General features: G+C 35.6%; 1 non-coding gene across 1 annotated transcript; it reads right to left on the bottom strand.

Moving 5' to 3' along the window:
* Window positions 1–23,482: 23,482 nt before the first annotated feature.
* LOC142847494 (U6 spliceosomal RNA) lies at window positions 23,483–23,589 on the bottom strand. Its single transcript, XR_012910241.1, has one exon. It is a non-coding gene; the product is annotated as a U6 spliceosomal RNA (small nuclear RNA).
* Window positions 23,590–23,922: the final 333 nt, after the last annotated feature.

Genomic DNA, 23,922 nt, shown 5'->3' with positions numbered 1-23,922 from the left:
CACGCAATTGCATTGGCCTTGATGCAGTATCTTCCACCAAATCAGCACCATTTCTGTGTTTTTACTATTTCAGCAAGGCTGACTAGGGGACCTCTCAGGATGCATTTCTTTCCACCCCCAGAATGCTGGGATTACAGGCATGTCTCTACATGTCTGGCTAATTACCTGGGTGCTGAAGAATCAAACTCAGGGTCTTTTGCTGTTATAGTAAGTTCTCATATCTACTGAACCGTCTCCCATCCCTCCGCATTCCATTGTTAATTAAAATTGTTTTTATGTAGTGTATAACTATGGTATGTTTTTGCCTAATGTCCAGCATCAACTAGGAGCTGAGGAAAGCTTCTGGTGTATCTCTTACAGCCACCAGCTTAGTTTCTACCAATGAAACTAATTTTTCACTTAATTTAAATTACATTTTACCTTTAATCCTAGATAGTAACTCAACTGAATAAGGAACAAACATGGAAACTTAAGTGGACATCATACACAATGATAAAAGGTGAAGATTTTCTCAGAAGTTCAGGAACAAATTAACAATGCAAGATTCAGTATGTTTTATGAAGTTCACTTGTGAGTCCTAGTATTTTTCACAGCACAAGAAATAATAGTTGATTGCATTCTGATCAGAAAAGCAGAAATGGCTTTATTTTTAAAGAGCAAGATTTTTATTGAGATAAAGATTATAGGAATGTATCTATAAAATCAAATAAAACATACTAATAAATTGAATTTGATAATTCTACCTTCTGATAACAAGCAATTGAAAAACCAAAATTAAAATACAAACTGTCAGCAAAGAATGAAGTATGAAATATTTATGGATAAACCTAAAAAAATAGCTACAAGATCTCTACACTGTAAAACAAAAAACTCAATTCAGAGAAATCAAAGGTCTAATTAAATAGAGAAAACACACCATCGAAGCTCAGGAACCCAAATACTAAAAATAATTACTGTAAGATGGTAAGTCTCAGATTCTCTTATCCTTAATGGAATTTTAATCAGGATTTTTGTGTGCAAGCACATGCATACTACAAGTTCAAATTGTATCCTCTAATTTGACATGTTAAAAACTAAAATACACAAAGGTTTTCATAAAAAGAAAAAAATGGAATAAATATATTCTTTGGTTTTGTGATTCATTATAAAAGCAACTGATTGAATATGACAGGGCTGTTAAGGTACATGAGCAGACCAATGATATGGAATGCAAAAAGTGGAATTAAATGCGCATATCAAACCAAGAAATCAGAGATTTTTGTATTGAAACTCATTTGGAACAAAACAGTTTCAACCTGAGCCTTTGCCCTTATGCCAACTCTGTGATGGTTAATATTGTCAGTTTGAGAAAACCTAGACTCACCCATGAGACAGGTCTTTTGTTCCACCTGTGAAAAATTATCTGGCCTACATCAGTGGACATGGGGCGATCCATCACAGATGCAGAGCACCCAGTGGGCGGCACAGCTATAAGGAGCTCTGAGGGTGAAGCTTTTACACTTGCTGCCTGTCTTCTCCTCTTATCCTTCGTTTCTGATGACTTATTCTGAGCGCTTTCACCTGGGCTGTAACCCTTTTGCTTTCTCCTCGGTGATCCCTCCCAAAGTCACTTTTAATTTGGATGAAGTTAAATGGCAAATATTTCTCTTCACTAAAGGCAAACTTGCCTTTTTTTAACCAGCAGTGTTTTCCTTCCCTGGCTTGAAGTTTTGTGCTTTATACATTTGTAAACTTTTGTATTCTTTATGTTCATGTTGGTCTGTGTGTCAAGGTCCTCTAGATGAATAGCTTGGACATACGTCAAAAGAGGACTTATTAGGTTATTAGGACACAGTATGGTCTTGGTAGTACAACAGAGGCTGTCTTCACACTGAAGAGGCTGAGAACCCAGTACCTGCTCAGTACATGAGGCTTGGATCCTCAGAAGTCCCAAGCTGGCACGGAAGAGCTTGAGAATTCCGTGACAGACAGCAATCTCCTTTGCATGCTGGGAGAAACTTGGCTCTAACTCCAGAGAAGGATGGCAATCTCTAGAAAATGACACTGTTATTTCTCCACACACTGTTGTACACAAGGAGGGGCACAATTTTTTTTTTATAATTCCACAAGATGTAACATTAACCCTCGTACATTTTAGTTAAAATTTGCAAACTATTAATGTTTTAAGAATGTCAATCAGATTATGGAAATCTTGACATGGAGAACTCAGGGAGAAAAAGGTTTTTGTTTTCCACTCTCAGTTTAAAAAGTATTTTTATACTTCTCATCTGGAGTTAATTAGGATTCCATGGTTAAAAGTACATGTACCAAGTTTCGCAAAGGTAGATAAATCACCAGGACACTGGGAAGTGACTGAGAGGGAAAGACTCAAATATGCAGCAAAACTAGGCCATCTATTCTCTCCTACTGAAATCAATTGCTTATAATTTGCTTTCAGAGCTGCCTGAGAAGAGAGTGAAAGCCTTGGGATCATTATTATCATCAACAATTACATATTAATTGGTGACAAAAAAAAAGATGAAATAGCATTGTTAGTGGAGGGGCAAGAGTAAAATAAGACACACAAAGAGGAAAATTTTAATCCCACTGAAGAATCAGACAGACAGACAGACAGACACATGATCTCAGTTTATAACTTGCTGTCTTTGATCCACTAAGTGAAAGAAAAGTATTATTAGAGTGTGCTGTTACCTTCATTGTCCTTCTGCCGTAATTACAGTCAAATCCAATGTCTGAAGCGTGCATACACTATAAACTATTTTTCTCCACTATTCACAGAATGTTATTTTATGATATAGCAAGTTCACAATAAAAAATGTTTAAGAACTCTTGGCAGGCTACATAGCTCAAGAGATTTGTAATAGGTTACACAGTGCCTTTGATTTCTAGGTCATTGCCTTAAATCTATTCTGCTTAATGACTATTGGCCGTTCAAAGTGAAATGAACTGGCGAGTTGAGCAGAGTTCCACAGCCATTTGTATCATCTAACACCTTTTCCAGTTTGTGGGTAAATAGAATCTATAGTCACCTCCACGCCTCAGTAAGCAAGTTAAGAGATTCAAGTTAAGAGTCTGGGGCTTAAATGGAGATACAGTCATTTCAATTTTCTGTTGCTAATTTGCTTTCCTTCAGTCCTAATCTGTCCACTTTTAAAATATATAATACAAAAGCATTAATGTGCTTTGGGCGACAGAGTTGGTTTACATTTCACAAAACATTGTCTTCCTCACTCAATTACTTATTAAATATTGTATATGACTGCAGTGGCAAACATTCATGGAAGGTCGACAAAGGGAGTGACCCTGAAGTTATATCACTCCATTTAATTTCATGATGTATTCATCACTTACTTATGAGGACATTGTTATTAATTTTTTTTTTGTTTTCTTTTTTTTTCTTTCTTTTTTATTTATTTATTTATTTATTTATTAAAGATTTCTGTCTCTTCCCCGCCACTGCCTCCCATTTCCCTCCCCCAATTAAGTCTCCCCCCAGCCCGAAAAGCAATCAGGGTTCCCTGTCCTGTGGGAAGTCCAGGGAACCTTCACTTCCATCCAGGTCTAGTAAGTTGAGCATCCAACCTGCCTAGGCTCCCACAAAGCCAGTGCGCGCAGTAGGATCAGAAACCCATTGCCATTGTTCTTGAGTTCTCAGTAGTCCTCATTGTCTGCTATGTTCAGAGAGACCGGTTTTATCCCAGGCTTTTCCAGACCCAGGTTTAAAACAAATGTTACAACATCTTTAAAGACATTATACAACTTCCTCAAGACACATGGCTTTGTTGGTAAGTCTTAAAGTGGAAAAATCCCTCATTTCATCATTAGTTTCGTGTAACTAGCTGTGGTTGCTGATGGCTATCTAACCACTGAATACACAGAAAAGTTTGACGTAGAAAGCAACAAAAGAAAGATGACAATTGTGCATATTAAAAATACCATTTCAGATTCCTTGTGCTGGATAGAATAGGAATTCAGAGGCTGGGGAGAAGCAAAACTTGTTCTACACAAGCTGATACAGCAATGACTCCAGAAAAGGTGACATTTACTCAGTGACCCGAATAATAACGAGAAAGCAGATGGCATAAACATGAGCTAAGAGATTGCCAGCATGCCAAGCAGGGGAGTCACAAAGTTCTGTATGGACATGACCTTGGATATCTGGAGGAGGACCCTGGAGAGCAGGATACTGACATCACCTGTGACAGACCAATGAGATCTACACTGTTTCCAAGTGTGGATTGAGGATGGACAGGCCCTTAGGAGGATAACGAGGCAGAGGAGAATTGATGGTATGGTTCTCAGAAGCAGACAGTGAGAAGAATTTAGAAGTGCAAGACACTAAACGGAATTCAATGTGTGAAATGATAAAAGAAGAAAGGGGCAGTGTTAGACAGAGAAAGCCCCCAGTTTTAATGCTTGCCTCCCGTGCCAAAGAAATGGAAAGTGAAACTTCAGATCAAGATCCCAGACTGTGGTACAGATTTTCTATGTTATATATATAGTTGTTGGCAGATAATGACTGTGTTTGTGGAGTATTGTGTGATCCTTAGTTGATTTATAACTGTCCGTTGCTCCATATGGTACATGTAGATCAACCATCATCTTCAACAATGTTTATTTTTTGCAGTGAGAACATTTGAAGTCCTCTTACATAGTTGTTTTTCATCATATAGTATAATGATGTTGAGAGAATAATCTGTATATAGACCACAATTTATTCCTTCTGTTTGGCTTTGAATTGGGCTTTATTAACCAGTCTCCCCACCACACATTCTCATGCCTGTTCTCTTCTCTCTGTAAAGTCTCTCAAAGCTGCAATTCTTCTTTGTCCTATGAGCTTCATAATAAAAGCCTTGTTGTAGTTTTCCTTCGGTGCCAAGTGTTGACTAATTTAGTGAGGAACTTTCAAGCTTCACTCTGAACAGGTTATGTCATCCACAGGGTCATGGAAAACTTCATATGAATGGCAGACCACAGCTTCAATCTGAGGAGGATTCTTGAGGAGAGTAGCTGCTAAGATCAATTAGAATGAACACCTAGACAATGCCCCTCCGTAGTTTCTCACATCCTCGCCTTTGAGGTGCTACTCAGAAACCTCTTCAGGAGGCTCCATATATCCATATCCATGCTCATCCACAGGATTTTGGAAATAAACCTTGTCAGATGTAGAACTGTCAGGAAGGTAATAAGAGAAATCAGATATCTTAGATGGAAGGCAAAACTGAAACACTGCCTAGTCAAACTTATTGACTGAGTTTCTGTCCTGCCCAGTTCTCACAATCATTAAGTCCCAAAGAAATCACACAGAGGTCTACATTAAATATAAACTGATTGGTCCATTAGCTCAGGCTTTGTATTAATTCTTATAACATATATTAGCCCATTATTCTTGTCTATGTTAGCCACATGGCTCAGTACCTTTTTCAGTGAGGCAGTCACATCTTGCTCCTTCTGTGACTGGTCAGGACTGCAGAGGAATAGGCTTCCATCTTTCCAGAATTCTACTGTTTTCATTGACCCACCTCTACTTCCTGTCTGGTTGTCCCACCTATACTTCCTGCCCAGCTACTGGCCAATCAGCATTTATTTAAGATATAATTGACAGGATACAGACCAATATCCCACAGCACAGACTGAACTCTGTTACCTAATACAAAGACTTGGAAGATTTAATAATACATATTCATTTTCATTTGGGGATTGTATTTTCAGGATTATGGTTATAGACATATTTTTTTCATATATATTTCTGATCCCAACTTATAGAGCTGTCAAATCACTGTATTAAATGATAGATAAGTACATATTTCTTTCTGAAAAAAATACTATTTAAAATATACGGTGAGTATTTAGAAACAACCAATTATAAAATATTTATCTGAAAGCATACAAGATTTAAATATAGGGGAACTGGCAAACTGAGACACTATTTTGCCTAACACTCCTCATCTATTAGAAGCTGATTAATATCATTGTAATTATAGAGTACAGAATGTGACACTTGTGAATATTATCTCTTTAAATCTCCAAACAACTATATTATGTCATCATCACAATGAGAAAACAGTGGAAGTTAAAACAGCTTATCATACCTCTCTTAACCGTTTTACCAATTCTTAATGTTGTTTTTTGAATCTATGAAGAAAGAAGAAATTTTCTTAACTACTAGGATATTTGATGTGTAAAAATGACTTTATTAACAACTTTCCATCTCTTAAATATTACATCATGATGCCATAATCCTTGTGCATATTCTTGAACTATATTTATGACTGTCTTTTTTTCCATGAGAACTCAATACTATTAAAACAGAATAGGTAAGTCTGCCATAAATTCAGTATCTTCCCTTTCAGAAGATTGTCTTTATGAAGTTATTTTTTGTATAAGAGTTTGAATGGGAGCCTATGGGTGGTTCACTGTAGGTTTTCCCTGAGCTCCACATTTAGGAAATGCCTTACTCTTTTACTTCATCATTTACCAGGATCCCCAAAATGCAGAAGTACAAAGTACAGATGTACCAAGACTATGACTATATAAACAGCCCAGCTCACCTTCCTGGACTATGTTATGACGTTTGTTACAATCTTCAACTTACTATGTTCTAGTTTAGCTGTATCTCTACCATGCTACAAGGGGTCTTTTTATGTTCTCCTTGTCTTGCTCTTAGTTTTAAATGAAACACATAAAAACAATAATCTCATAATCTATAAAACTCTGAAAATTCTTCACATACATACTCTGTGTAGTGCTTTTTTAATCATCTAACCAAGGTAAAAACCAAGATTCACTATCACAATAACTCTACACCATGCATATTCAATCTGAACAATCTGTCCCCAGTTCACTCAACTATCAGTGATCTGTTTTTAGACCATATGTTACAGAATTATGGGATCAAGGTGGGTGATACAAAAGAGGAAAACATAATTGTAATAAATACCACTGAATATTTGAAGAAATCAAGGCTACACCTGGTGTTATTTTACACTCTATGGTTATACCACAGCTAAACTCATTAGATAGCTTTAAATTCTTATATTAGCATATTAAAGGAGACATTTTCTACCTAGGACAACTTGAAAAATCTAAATTCATATCTTGGCATTCTAAAACCATACACATTGATAATCTATTTACACTTGAAACATATTCATCTCAGACAGGATGATTAGAGCTGTCCCTTTGCTAGCAGTAAAGAATCAGAATTTACAGTTTTATTCATATTTTTCTGTAATAAGGCATGTATCTTTAAAAATGTTGACCTTAAGGAAAATTCCAAGATTGATAAAAAACTAGGCAACTCTTTCTTTCCTCTGTAAAGAAACTGACTTTGCATAGCACACTAAGTGGAAAACTTTGATTAAGTAGTCAACTCATCCCTGCTATTGATTCTTTATATAGAAATAAAATTGTAAAAATATAGATTTTTTAATCAACAAAATTTAATATTTCAGAAGGACTCCGAATACCCAGAATACCCATGAGCAGGTTAATTGCTCAGTGGATGACAGGATTGATTAGGCAGAAAAGTAATTTCTATGAAGCATAAAATTTGGGAAATGAACTGTTTAATTTAATGAGCAAAATTGCTGTCTAGACCATCTAAGACTGATCCTATTATTAGTTATACAAGTACTAAGCTAAACACCAACTCTTAGCATTTACGATAACCACAGAATATTAGTGTAGATCTTTCTTTGAAAGCTGTGGTGAAGTATATTCACATATATTCCAGGCTTGAAGACATGAAATATTAAAAATAAGACCAATGGAATTAATATACCATTACTCTTCTGGAAAAAGCTGTCCGATAAATCTTTGGAATGGGGGAATAAGTAATGTTACTCTCATGATGACTATAAGAAATTATGAGACAGTGAGCTCAAGCAGCTGGTGCAAGGTCACAAGATAAAATAATATTCTGGCATATAAATAGAACTGAATGTTTCAAAAACAAGTCCACATCTCTATCTACTGAAATCCACACCTACTATATGTACAAGCATGAACCTTAACTGCTCTATGTATTTATGCCTACCCTTCCCTCACAACAGATTCTCTCTGTTTTGCTGGGTTTGAGCCATTTCCTAAGAAGGACTTAACTCATTGTTCATAAATTGAAGATTATTTTCTTCAACTCACTGGGGGACCATCTTAACATAAAATAAGAAATGAATTATGTTATCTCGATTTTGTATGTAGAGAAAGAGATGTGACTTCCTTATATACTCAGAGTTGCTCTACCATTTTCTATGTTGGCATTAATGCATCACTAAAACATAATGTGTCATGTGTCATGAAACCTCAGTATTCCACATATAACGGTATGTTTTCTACTTTGTCATATTATTTTCAGAATCTTCATATTCTTTACCAGTTTAAGTTAAACTGAAAACTTCCCCTTTGTCAAATTTTCTATTTTTAAGAACATTATAAAGGTTTAATAGACCTGTGTAATATAAGCATCAAATTTTCCTTATCACACAGCATTGATCTTCAATCTTCCTAATACTATAACCTTTTCATACAGTTCTGCACATTGTGGTGACCCCAACCATAAAATTATTTCCTTGCTATTTCATTGCTGTAATTCGGTTGATGCTATGAATTGTAAGGCAAATATCTGTTATGCAGCATACTGATGTGTGACCACCAATGGACCTGTGATCCACAGGCTGAGAACCACTGCCTTAGAAAGGTAGTTTATGAAATAATAGCCTTCAAGAGAAATGTAACAGAGGATTACATTTTATATCTAAACATGGACAAAAATCAAGTTATCGATAATACTTTCGTGCAACTTATTTATCACATGGTAGTAAAGGACTGTTGCAGTTTATACCATTTAGAGTGCAGCACAAATAATAAAAATCCAGACACAGATATTGGGGTTGCTGGAAGATCAGAAAAGAAAACATCCAGCCACTGGTTCTTACCTCAGACTGAAATGATGTTTCTGCCTCCATGAATCCTCAGAATGAGACTGAGACAAGACATGTTTCCTTCCTTATATTTCTCTCTATTGCTGTGGTTAAATACGTTCACCACTACTGATCTGCTGCTATAGTTAACTAGTGTGGGTACTGGATTTAAAGGCATGCAGCCACTGCCTGCTCTGTATGGCTGAGTAGTGTGGCTGTTTTACTCTCTGATCTTCAGGCAAACTTTATTTATTAAAATACAAATGAAATATCATGACGTTTCGCCTTTAGTGTCAAAAATAAAAAAGAGACAATAACTAATATAAGAAAAACTATATACAGTAAGTACAATGACTACTATATAAAACAATATATACAGGCAATAAATACATCAACAATGTCTAGTCCATTTGCATTTGACAGATTCAGAGAACATACTCCATATCTATCCTATCTTGGTGAGCCCAAAGTCTTGTACCTAATTTACTTTCCATCATAACTTGTTTTCTGTGTCAGGTAAACAAGGAAAAGTATAACTATAACTATTAGTCTTTAATTCCTTAAGAGAACCAAGAAAGAGATAAAGTTGATAATGTTCACAATCACATTATATAAATCCCAGTTAAATTAGGTATTCTCTCATTTAATTGTTCCATTTTCAAAATACCTAGCATATTATCATACAGAGACCCAATTTTCTTCATTGTAATGGTTTTTCACATTTTTTAATGTGGGAAAAATTCTCTTTTAACTAATTCCTCCCTTTAAGAATTCCCAATTCTCTTACCAAATCTACCAATGATGTTGATGAACATGTGAGGCTAAATGTTGATTAGAAGAAGAGTAAAAGCCTGACTGGATTTGAAGGGGGTTCGGGGAGATCCCACAACACACAGTGGAGAGAGAGAAGGAGAAAAAACTGGTTGTCTGAGAAAACACAAAGGGAGTTGAGAGGCTTGTGAAAAACAAGAAAAGAAAGCCTAGTCAGGTGGTGCTGGAGCCCAATGTGTAGCTCTAGCCTGGGCCTATGACTAAAAATTCTTTTTCAAATGGCTTTTTCATGAATTTTTGCTTCAAACATCGGGCACCAAATGTAGCATGAATAATAAAACCCAGAAACAGATATTGGGTTTCAACCTGAAGATCAGAAAAGCAAAGCAACAAGCCACTAGCTCTTACCTCAGACCAAAATAATGATCCTGACTCCACAAATCCTCAGAATGAGACTGAGACTGAGACCCGTCTCCTCCCATCTTATACTCCTCTCTAGTACTGGGATTACAGGCCTGCACCACTACCACCCGGCCTCTATGACTAACTAGTGTGGCTGCTGGGTTTAAAGCTGTATGCCACCACTGCCTGGGCTATATGGCAAACCAGTGTGGCTGTTTTACTCTCTGATCTTCAGGCAAGGCTTATTTATTAAGATACAAATGTAAAAAAAATCACTACATTATAAAAACTGTTAAAATTCCTGAAAGCTCTTGGCTTTCTACCAGACAGAGGCAGGGCACATTGTGACTTAGTCCTGGTGGAGAAATGTTTTGGTCTCAGTATTATGAGCTCTATCCTACGTATCTGTGAAAGTTCCATATGCTGCAGGTTTAGTTGCAAGCCTGAAGCATGCTGGGATGTGTGAGACGTTTAGGAGGAAAGACCTGGTGAGATAAACCTATGCCTTAGGGATACATAGTGTTAAAGGTGAACTAGGATCTTGACTCTTCCTATGACTATTTCTGCTTCCTGCTCACACTAGGTGAGCCTTCTTCAACAATCAACTGCTCCTAGTACACGACGTGCTGTGCTGTCAGGAAAGTATCAAGGTCACGAGTTCACAGACAATAACCTTTAAAATTGTAAACTAAAATAGATCTTTTTTTCTCCTATAAGCTTGTTTGCTCAGTCATTTGTCATATCGACAGAAACTTAATATGCTCTTTCTTCTCTGTCTTTGCTCCCGTTTTAGTGATATTTCAAGTTACAAAATTCACCATAAGAGAGTGAGTGCAACTCTGCAGTGCTACACTTATCGTGTTTTTGTTCATTCATCTTAAAGTCCTTCCCCTTAATAATGTGTTTTTACCCTTGAGGCCTTTGATAAAAATGTATTAGAAAACTGTATGGGAAAATGACAGAAGTAAAAAATATGAAAATTGCAGGTAAATGTGGAATACAACTTATCTCACAAAACTCTGGTGCAATTCAGTATTTGTATAATTACTTTGGAAAAGATTTCATGGCCCTACACTACATATGTTCGTTCTATCTATCTATCTATCTATCTATCTATCTATCTATCTATCTATCATCTATCTATATTCTCGCTCTCTCATACACTCAACTACTTCAAGTACATGTATACTTCAAACGGTGTTCAATAGTGTTTAGTGAACAATTTTCTATAGTAATTGCAAAAATAAGCTATTCTTATTAACCTCCTTGGTAAAACAACTAGCTAAAATATGGTTTAACCACATATTGGTACATCAGAACACAACACACTAATGGCCAAACAAGTTATAGTTATTATTTGTCTATAATCTGCTTAGGTAATAAGGTGAATGGCTGTACAAAATTATTAAAAAATAATATAGCAGGCACAAATAATTGAAAAGCTTTAGACTAAGTACAATCACAAGGCTAAAGCCTCTACCATCCTGCTCTCTCCTGCTCAGGATCTGACTCACCCTCATACATCTCTGCCTTTTACAAGATCAAACTTTCAGTAACTTAGCAGGCATTTCTGGTGTGAACTAGATTGCTGCAGCATCACAATGCTCTTGTACAAGTATCCCTTGTCTTGCTTAGAAATGATCCCAACACATAAAAGAAGACAGTTGACAGCTTATATATGTCAAAGAGAAGCAGTAAATTACTTATTTCACCTGAAGATGTGAAAATTTTTTAGCTGAAAAGGAAATAAAAACCAATCGTAGTTTAAGATGGCTAAACTCCGAGGCAAGAATGAACCTGCTATCAAATTGTGAATAAGAAAGAATAAATTCACTGTTTTGCTGTTTCACTTCAAACTGCAAAAGTTATGGGTGCAGTGTGTGATAAATATTAGTTAAGATAGACTTCACTAAAGCTGTGCTTTTATGTACAAGTAAAATATTCTGTCTACAGAGTTGATACTATGCATGATGTCACTGGGGTTGTAAAACAAAAACCAGTTTATAGAAAGGAATGATTGCACTGCAATAAATAAAATTCAAATAAGTATCAGAGACATAAATAAAATCAAAATATAAACATCATGGTAAGTATTTATTATTATTCAAGATTGCATTAATTAAGAAGTTATTTATGTTGATAAAAATAAAGATTAGTTATCACTGAAAGATTAATAAGCAACATTTCTTGCTCATCATTTTCTTGACTTTGCCAGATGTGATTGCATATCAGTGTTCATTTTTAGAAACATCGTGACTTGTAATTTGCTTCATGTATGTCACCGTTTAATAAGGTGATCATGTGTAAGTATACCATCAAAATATGGCTATGAGATAAAAGCCAATTTGGGATTTTGTTGTTGCTGCTGTTGTTATTGTACTTCATAATACCAGAGTACAGAGCATAGAAATTGTATTCAGATGAAATATTCAGGTATTTTGATTGGATGAAGACTTATAACTATGTAGAGACTTGCAATCCTCAACTTGAATGCTACATTAATCTTTGGCCAAGGTTAAACCGCTTAGTAACAAGAGTTTTTAACATGATCTTTATTCAACTATATTATAGGATATGATAATAATTCACAAGCTAATATAAAATAAAGGGCAGATGCAAATGTGGATCTTTAATAGTGCCAGTTGTTTCTGAGAGCAACCTAAAGAAAAAAACTGCCTGAGAACTATTCAAAGTTACACCTTGAGTACCAACAGTAAAGACCATGCAAGAAAATAGATAAAAAATAAAATATTCCCTCTGTTTGAAACATTATACATTACTTTATTTTGTAATTTCTCAGTTTCCCTAGAATCTATTGGTGAAAGGGGAGGGGGTATCCTATATCAACACTTCTTTTTCTTGTCAGTAATTGAGAAATCCTCCACCCAGTAGCTATGATCTTTCATTAGCTTACTCAACTTACTCAGCAAAATGTAGGTTATAGGGCAGCAATTATTCATCATGCCTAGTTCTATCAAGAGACTATCCTGACACTCTAAATAGCCAAAATAATACAGTATAAGAGAAATTCCATATCCTTGTCCATGATTTTCTTCTGGGGGCTCTTTCCAATTCTCTTGAATAAAAAATCCAGAAAATCTTTTATTGTATCGATTTTATCTTTGCATACTCTCTTTCTCCCTTAGCCTTTTCCCCCCATCTTTAGTGTTTGTTAGAAAATATGAAATACTGCTTATTAGAGAAGTACCATCTGCAGTCACATCACACTACAATGCTTATAGTGCATGTGTGTATTGAGAGCTGATGGAATAAAAATGAGCTGGTAATTTAAGGCACCTGTTAGTGAGTAAAATTTCCCTAAATGTCAGACAACTTACTTCATAAATAAACAGGACAGAATTATCATCAGAACATGAATGATAGCAATCCCATTATTCCTGTATTTGACACCATTAACAGTCCAAATGCTTTTTTCAGCAATCTTTAAAAGATAGGGAAGACATAATAAGAGTTTAACTATACAACATGAAAAATAGACTAATTGCATTTTCTCTTCTAAGAATTTTATTGCTTAAAGAAATGTGATAATTATTAAACTACAAGTACATTTTTCTTAGTTCATGCCTGTGATCCCAAATGCATAAGGACTACTTCAGGGTCATGATCAACCTGTATGGCAAAATGAGTTCCATGTCAGACTACTTTCCCAATAAATAACAGAATTTCTACTCTATATCCTGCAATTTAAATTATGTTGTAGACTTTATATAGCTTCTTGATATCAACTATATAAACCAAGAGCTTTAAGTAGTCATTCTATGATCCACAATGTCTCATCATTTCAACATCTCTGTTGCTTGGATCCTGATTTGTCACTAACAGCCTGGAATCAAAGAGAATAATTTCTTGAAGCAGTCCTGCTGCTTTATTGGTAAAACATGGCAGTTTCACTCTTCTTGGTTCTGGTAATATGAATAGGCATCTACAGCATTTCGAAAAAACCAAGACTTCTCTGCATTTTCTGACTAGTCCAGATAGGAAACAAGCATAGCAAGGTGATACAAAGAGTGGATGTAGTGGGAAGCAAAAATTATGGCCTCGGTACCCACTTCTAGGAAAGTTGACAGATCACTGGATATCTGGTATTCCTGGGGGTTCTTCAGGAGAAGTTGTGGCATAAATGGATATTTCAACTAAACCATATGAAACCTATTTGGACAATTAGAAAACATTCTCTTCTGCCTATACAGGGCAGGAGTTAGGAAAAAAAACAATAATGAGATGAAGAAAGATTTTGATCTTGAGAAAGTGTTCATGTCTTCTGTCATCTAGCTGGATGCTTTCTTCTGAAAACGCATTGAGTCAGCTATTTTTCAGGAAAGGGATATTGCTGCATTTAAACTAGAGTTTTATGAACATTTTGGAAGTGATTCCCAGTCTTCTTTATTTCTTTCCTTCCTTTCATTGTCTTTCTTCTGTTTTGAAATGAGCATGTCCAGATCTTTAGAAATGTTTATAATACTAAGTTACACCATGGAGAACAGCTTCTCTATCTACACGAAGAAACTGTGATAAGAAAGTTATCAGGGAAAGAGATGACTACAGAAAGTATTGGTCATGACTTGTTAACGCCTTTAAGGTGAGAGCATTTATATACTGACTTTGACAAATTTGCATTTTTTTTTTGTTTTACTCCTCAAGTGTTTTGCCATGTGAGATTCTAGCAAATTTTGAGAAGAAAATATTTAAGTAAATATAATAGAGTTTTCCCTTTCATCTTTGAAAATTGTTTTTGTTATAATTGTATGCATCTGATGTGGGTGATATTGAGTGAAATTTGTGTGTGTGTGTGTGTGTGTGTGTGTGTGTATGTGTGTGTGTGTGTGCACGCGTGTGCACTTATATGCATTCTCTCACCATGCTTACAGAGCTCAGAGGACAACTTTTATGGGACGGTTTTCTCCTACGCAGGAAAACCATGGTCTGCACTGTCTTACCAGCAAGCTTCCAGGTAATTTCCCTTTCTCTGCCTCCCATATGACCAGAAGAGTGATGAGATAGCAGACGTAAGCTGCAACATTGATGGGTTTGTGTGAACTCAGGTCTCGGGTCATAAGGCTTGCACGACAAGCAATTTTGCTCACTGAGCCATCTTTCTAGCCTCCTTTCTTTTTTCTTTAAAAATGAAGCAGTCAATAATAAGAACTTATTGATTATGTATATTAAAGTTAAATAAATTTAGACCAGTGGAATGCACTTATTGAATCTGCCCAGGAGCCCAAAAAACATAAACTTAGCTACCCTTACAATCAAATGCCTATATATCAGTTTGAATTACAAGGCTAAATTGACTGTTTAACTATCCATTGAACAACCAAGGTTTTTCTGCAGTTTCCTAAATCATTTGTGCAATTATTATCTTAAAGAAAAAATAAAAGCAATCCAGAATAAGAATTTAATATAGCTATCCTATTAATTTCAACTATTTCTTTAATGCTCAGAACACAATAAATTAAAGCAATATTGCAGAAATGAAGAAAATATCTACAGGTCTATAAAAGTAAAGTGAGAAAATAATCCCTGAAGGAACTAAATCCAAATAAGTAAGGCTGGCTCTTCCAGACTAAAGCAATGCTCATTCAGACAGTGTTTTATTATGAGCAAACCCTGGAGAAATGATTTCAAATAACTAATTACATTACTTAACAGTACCTGAATGACAATTTTCAATAAACAAGTGAATAAAGCATATTTTATACATGGTTTAATGACAATGTAAGTATAACATATATATATATTTGTTAGAATAATGTATGTATTATGTGCATTTGTCCGTGTGTGTGTGTTTATATGCACATTTACGTCACAGAGCACATATGGACACTGGAGAACAACTGTTAGAGTTAGTTATTACTTTTCATGCCACTTTGAGACTGGTTCTGGTTTCTGCCCATTTTCCAGGTCTGCCAGATTTGCTGGTCCTTGAACTTTCATATGATTCTCCTCTCCATATCCCATCTGTCCATGGAGATGTTTGCATTACCGATGTTCAACACCACATCTAGCTTTTTGTGAGTTCCACAGATACAAATTCAAAACATCAAGCTTGTGTGATAAGTACTTTGACACACTGAGTTATTTTTCTGAGACATATTTATGTGTGTTTTGAAAAGTACTACTCTTTATCCCAGAATGCCTTCAAACTATACAGCCCAATATTTTTGCAAACTCATATTAATTCTTTTCCAATCACCTAGGTGTTGGGATTACAGGCACAGAACATACCACCTAGTAGCCATTACTTTTGTTGTTACATTGTTTTCTTTTAATGAAGCAGCTCTTTCTGTTCCTTAAATTTAATGGAAATTGAAACTTTGACTTAATTTGACAATTTGAGAAAATTTTTCTATTTTTAATATCTACTCTACTTGGAAACCACACTAATTATAAAGAGTAATACAAACTAATGTTAATTTTAAAAGCATTTGCCAATTTTGTGCTTTCCTTTATTTTCTTTTGATATAAAGGTCTGTTTGCTTTCTGTTCTAAGGCTTTGTTTTATATCAAGTGTTATATGATGAATATATGGAATACTGGGCTTAAGGTATAAAACCAGATGTGTTACCTAGGGTGTAAAGAGGAAAACCTTGTGATTTTGTGATATGGAATGTTAGCAACAATGTGCATAAAATGACTTTATGCTGAAATACCATAATGGTCTCTAAAATGAAAAATTTGAATTTCACCATTGTGTTATCCAGAATAATTAAAATATGTACACACACATACACTATACTACAACTCTATAAAAATTATTCATTCATCCTAAAATCTCATGTTTATCTTTTTCCAGGCATCCAGACCTATCATTTAATATGGTTCTTGTAACCATGGCCAAAACTATATGATAATCAAATTCATACAATTGTGAAAATGCCTTACAAACTAGGAAAACAATGTTGGACTTGGATTTTATAGGAAAGATATTTGAAATAAAATTAAGTGAAGTATATCCCAAGAATAGTGAAGCAGAGTATTTTGTACTGAAAATGATTTGAAAATTAATATTATCATTGTCATGAGCCTTGAGATCCCAAGACTCCTCGATCTGAGAATGTTTCACAAATACATTAGGGGTAACATAATAAAACAATGTTATATAAGTAGCTGTGTTTTTACACAATTACTTACTTTAAGGAGTTAAGTTACACAAAGAAAAGGCAGCTCAGTGAAGTGAGATTAAATAGAAGTCTAAGAGCTTCACAATTAAACCAAATTCATCTCACCCAGCACCATTGCTGTCATGCCTACCCCAAGACAATAGTACGTGCTAATTGAAAATATGGAAAGAGTTAATTTATAGAGTCTATTCCTTTAAGCATTTCCTTCTTGTACTTTAACCATAACTAACAGATACCTCAGCTAGTTTTTCCAAACATGAGTGATACAAGTCAAAGTCTCTATATTAATAAAGTTTGAGGAATATCATTTACCAAAATTTTTCTATGAAGGTGTCATTCCTTAAGCCTACTTTTCCTAAAAATGCCTTCCACACTTCCATGTAAGAAATCCAGCCTTCAGAAATAAGTTACAATTAGTTTTTACTAGTGTGTAGGAATTTTGAAATGAAACATGAATCATGGGAATAACCCTTCCTCCAGTAGAAATGCATTCATCATGTCTTCCATGCTTCTTCTGTTCAATGTCTCAGTAGAAATAACTGCAGTCCTTCCTCTATTTTCTCTTGTTTCTTTCCTTTGTGTTTATCCTAGAAATACGTGCACAGACTAGGTTGACACTAACACCCTATGATTTTTCTGATAAAATTTTACAGTCCATGTTAACCACAATGGTAAGGCCAACTTTATCATAGAATTTAATGCATACATGTCATGCCCATTCTTTTTTTTAATTTATTTATTTATTAAAGATTTCTGTCTCTTCCCCGCCACCACCTCCCATTCTTAAAAAGGATCTGTCTTACTAGAAATTTAAAGCATTGTACCCTGGTTGGCAGGGGAGTCACAGTGCCATTCCCTAGGGGAAAGACCCACAAACAACCAGCACACATTTGTCTGAAGTAGTTGTAACTCCCCGACCTCTCAGCCTACATTATCAAGGTAGAATATTAATTCTATGAATACAGAATGGAGTATTGAACACTGGAGTACTCTTGGCATGTTGAACCCAAGGCAGAATTCTTACCCACATTGGATAAGAAACCTGGGGGCAGAAGGGACTTTTTCTGCTCAGCAGTACTTGTAGGTTTCTGCTTACAGAAGACGCGTCTGGGATGCTGATGACTATGCAAATAGATCCTTCTTCACTGGTGAACTAAATGCTGAGCATCCTATTAACTTGTTTTCCTTCACGAAGAAAGTTAATTATAGAGGATCTGTTGGAGTCCTCACACTGTTACTGTTTTAAAAAATAAATGAGTTTCAATTAAAGCATGTTAAAATGTAGAAGGTCTCTATTTTCTTCCTTTTTTTTTTAGTCCTAATCCTTCTTTATTAGGCACCTGGATATGCTTTAATATGCTTACCCTGGTCATAACCTGTATATCCTCTCTTGAACTTGATGCTGCCTGTAAACAAATTCTAGTGATTATCTCCACCTGGGACTCAAAACCAAAATAATTGTTAATAAAGCCATTGCCATCATAGAACATCAGAGATGAAAGAAGAAAATTTTAGAAAGAAAATTAATGATGAATAATAGACTTACATAACATGGGAAATCTGTTGTGTTTGTGGTAGAAAAGGTTGATTTTACATTTGAATTTGAGTCTTGCTTCATGCCTGTGACACTTATGATAGTTGTGTTAGCTCCACATCCTTCACAGATATTCCTCTGAGTATGGCATTAATTACATTATTTTAGATATGAGTAGTGTAAGCTTATAAGAGAACACAAATAAAACTCCTGATATACTACCTGTAGCTAGAGCAATATCAGCGACATAATTTATATGATTAATAAATTCCCATTTTACTGCTTAGTAAAAAGCACTTTCCAAATAGTCAGCCTCAATTTATATACCATCGTAAACTATTCCAAATCGGTGCTATCCCAAACACCAGTTAGCTATTTTAGGAGCAAAAGAAGTTAAAAAGAAATAATCATGATGATAAGAAGTCCATATATGTGAAGAGAAAAAGAAAGGAAATGGGATATACACACAAAACCAGCAGATTCTCTCTCCTACATTATATTTGCCTTTCTCTTCTGCTTCGTCTAAAAATTGAGAAAACTGTGTTCCAAATGGCAAGATTAAAATGATAACTATATTCAATATTCTGGAGTAATGGAAAAATATATCCCCTGCTCTCTAGATAGCTCTAAAATCCAAGTAACAACAGTAAAAGAAAGAACCCAGCTTGGTCTTCAGGGCAAGTTCCCAAACAGTCAGGGCTCCACAGAAAAAAACCCTGTTTGGAAAAAAAATATAAATAAAGAAAAGAAAAGGAAGGAAGGGAGAGAGGGAGGGAGAGAAAAGGGGAGGAAGGGAGAAAGAAAGAGACACAGAGAGAAAAACCAAAACCATATTTTGAAATAGTGATCAAGGCCATTGTGGTATTCTTTTCTTTTAATGTATTTATTTTGCATTCTAACCTTAGCTTCCCCTCCCTCCTCTCCTCCCAGTCCCTTCCCCAAACCTCCTCACTTCCTCCCATCCCCTCTCCCTCTGCTTCTATTCAGTAAGGGCAAGCCTCCCACGGATATGGACAAAAGCGGCATTTCAGGTTGTATCAGGACTAAGCTCCTCGCCTTGTTTTAAGGCAGGACAAGACAACCCAGCATGAAGAACATTATCCCAAAGGTCAGCAAAGGAGTCAGAGACAGCCCTGTCTCTCTCTGTTAGAAGTCCCATGGGAAGATCAAGCTGCATAACTGTCACCCACATGCAGAGGGCCTAGGTTGGTAATATGCAGGCTCCGTTTTTCAGTTGCATCTCTGTGAGCTCCTATGAAACCAGGTTAGTTAACTCTGTAGGGTTTGTGTGTGTGTGGGGGGGGTGCTCTTCTTGACCCCCATGCATCCTAAAAACCCTCCTCTCCCTCTTCAGCCACATTCACAACTCTCCCTAATGTTTTTGAGAACCAACCCAGCTACATAATCTTCAACCTACTCTCTGCCCAGTCCATGGGATGTGCTAGAGTAAGGATGGTACAGAGATTGTGGGAGTGGCCAACCAATGACAGGCATAGTCTGAGACGTCAAGAGTGAGCGCACCCCTGACACTGCCTGTAGCACCAGGACCCAGAGGCTGCGTGGCCCAGAGATCTAGGAAAGAACCAAACATGACTGTAGGGGAAAAAATGTCAATGTATTAATATCTTAAAGATCTTCTACAGTACTCATAGATTGGTGTCTGGCCCAATGTGTAGTTATGTTTCATTTGTATTTTAATAAATAAAGCTTGCCTGAACCTCAGAGAGTAAAACAGCCCCATTGTTCAGCCTCAGTTGTGAAACACACCTTTAATTCCACTAGCCCCACTAGTTTGCCATAGAAAACGGGCAGTAGTGTTGCTGACCTCTAATTCCAAACCCTAAAGAGAAATGTAAGACAGGAGGAGACAGCTCTCAGTGAGTCTCATTCTGAGAATTCCGGGAGACAGGATTGCCATTTTGGACTGAGGTAAAGGTCAGAACCAGAGCCTGGCTGTTATGCTTTTCTGACTTCAGATTGAATAACTGTCTCTGGGACTTTATTCATCATGCTACACCAGTGGTCATCAGAGAGGCTTTATCAAGGACTGAAGTAAACAGATGCAGAGACCCACAGTCAAACGTTGGGCCATTCTTTTAGGAAGTTTCTCTTTTGATAGTGTAATTCAATAGCATAACCTAAAGGTGTGTTTGTTAAAGTTGCACCAACTGTGCACCTCTGAAAGAGGCTGGATACACTGAGCTCTTTGTGGAATCAACTTGGCTCTTTTCAACTCTGCACCAACTCCATTGGGTCGTCATGCAGCATTGCTCCCATTCTATTCCTTTGCCTTCATTGCCCTGCGCAATCACATGACAAGTTTAATCCTATTACATTGATGAATTGTTGACACGTCACCTTTCATTCTCTAAAGCCATTTGGGCATTTCACCCATTAGCACTTTTGCTCTGTTACAGAGAGCTATTGATACAAATTATACAAATAACAGCATCACCATGCCCTGCAGTGTTCTGAATATTAAGGCATTAGGTTGACCCTTTAGTTTACTCAGTGTTCAAGTCTTTATCAGGAATGATGTAGTCATTCTTCAAATAACAGCTTCTCTATGTACATGATCCCTGATATTTGAATCTTTCCCTTAAATACAGTCTGTCTGCGATAAAGGTTTACTTTGTTCTCATAGTGGCAACAGAAAAACAGCAGTTTGTGTGTTAGGCCATATTTTCTAGGTTCTCCTGTATATAATATATGGTTTTTAAAGATGATCTGCTGTCTGGTCTGGGCAGCTGAAATACAACCAGTATAATTACCAACTCTTCCTGCAGAAAGCTGCAGCTAGAACAACCCTGCCTAAACTTCTTCTACTTTATTTGAGAAGGATTAATCAATAAATTCTTCTGGCTGGTCTGTTGAGCTCATCTATCTATGGTAATATAGAATCATGAAGAATATGTCCTACCTCAAGATTTCTGATTTGATGTTAAGAGGCTGATCTTGTCTCCTGTACCTATTATACTTTAGCAAACACTTCTAGCCAAGTTGTCAGACAAACTTGTAATCTCCATCTTTGGGGAAAATATAATGTCTAGGATCAATCAGTATTAAACAGGAAAGAAAACATGTTTCATGGAATCAAAACTCAATCTAACCCCTCACTTGATTATGCTTACAAATGAATGCATATTTATCACATTATGTCTACGCAAATAGTGCTGATTAAAAACACTCTTGATACTGAGTATTTCAAAAAACAGATACTCAAGCCATCACATCCAGAAATTCTACAAAACAAGTCAAAATATTTGTTATGTTTAGATTTCACATTTCTCAAAAATATTTTTAAGATTGCCTCTCCATCCATGTTTTAGGTATAAGATTAAATTGGAGATGGAAAAAAATACCATGATACATAATTATATTTCTCTATCCTTTTGCTTTGGTTGCTAACAATTAAAAAAATTTACAGTGTAGTTTTCTTATTTCCTCTTTTTTTCTATGTGTAATACTTCTACTGCCTCTGAGGGATCTACTCTGCACTTGAAAAATAAAAACTATGATATGAGTTTTCCACAATTTTTTATTGATTTCTATTGAGCTCTACATTTGTGGAAAAAATCCACAATTATTTTTTGAAGAAAAAATACATGAGGTATTTGGAGAACTTAATATTTTTCTTCCTTTCAAAGCCAACCTTTCAAGCTATTCTTTTAACTTAAAATAAAATTTTAGGCATTAGAACCTAAATGTTATTATTTTCAATTCTGTTGCATCCCCAGTGTAACAAAATCAATTGCCATCAATAAGAGAAATATAATTTGGATGTATTGGAGAGAATACCATGAATATTTAAAGCAAAAGATAAATAATTTGATATTTTTCAACTATTTATCAATTATAATATACATACCCCAAAATGAATAATTTGTGTGTGATTTCAGTCTAGCACACTTTCCTTCTATATAATACAAATTCATGGATTTCTGTTTTTGTCCAATTGTGTTTATAAAAAGTTAGTATCCAGGCTCATTACTGAAGCTCTCCCAAAGTAGTTATTTTCTTCTTATATATACCAAATACATAGGAAGCAAAGCTGTAAAACAATAACACTTCCATGACGTTTACCAGACTAGCCCTCACTCAGCATAAATATAGAAACCATTGAAATATTGAAAGTATTTTCAACATAGAGAACAACCACTTGACTACAGCTGGAGTGTTCATTGGTTTAAAGAATTTTTTTTATAAAAAAAAAAGGGAACTCTCTCTAATCATTATCTGACCACAATAATCAAGTAGAGGGAGCAGTGGCCACAGCTAATAAAGCTTGCTTGATTAAAGAACACCAATAAACAAAATCTGACACAGCAGCATCAAAACATCTTATAATACCTGCTTATAAATTCATAAGAACATGCTTAAAACATCTAGTTTTAGCAATGACAAACTATGAGACATACAAGAGAATATACTCTACCAAGAAAAAAAATAATTAGTAAATACTACCTTTGTGAAAATAAGGTATTGTATTTATTAAAGCCTCAGGCAAATGGCTTTTTAGTAAATAAATGCCCCAAAATTTGGGCGTCAAATGAGCATGAATAATAAAAACTCAGAGAAATTGAGGTTCAACCTAAAAGTCAAGAAAGGAAAACAGACAGCCACTAGCTCTTACCTCAACCTCAATCTGAAAATGGTGATCCTGCCTCCAGGAAACCTCAGAATAAGCCTGAGAATGTCTCCTCCCATTTTTTTAAAATATGGAAGACGTCACGAATTTGCCTGTCATCCTTGTGTAGGGGTCATGCTAATCTTCTCTGTATCACTCGAATTTTAGTATATGTGCTGCCGAAGCGAGCACTCATCACATTTTGTAATATTCTTTAGGGTTATGATTAAAGCCATTTACCATTGGGATTAAAGGCATGCACCACCTGGTTTCTATGGCAACTAGTGTGGTTACCGAGGTTAAAGGTGTGTGTTACCAAAGGCTGACCAGTGGGGCTGTTTTACTCTCTGATGTTTAGGCAAGCTTATTTATTAAAATACATTAAATACCACTACATTTCTCAAAATATGCAACTTCCTTAAACTGAGGCTGGCTTTTCAATAAGGAAGTTGATGTGTAATAAATGGAACTATATGATAGAAACTTAACTAATAATAAATATTGAGTACAATATCAGAGAAAGTT

This window comes from Microtus pennsylvanicus, chromosome 3, assembly GCF_037038515.1.
Source record: "Microtus pennsylvanicus isolate mMicPen1 chromosome 3, mMicPen1.hap1, whole genome shotgun sequence".
Taxonomy (NCBI): domain Eukaryota; kingdom Metazoa; phylum Chordata; class Mammalia; order Rodentia; family Cricetidae; genus Microtus; species Microtus pennsylvanicus.
This window is presented reverse-complemented; position numbering and strand designations above follow the sequence as displayed.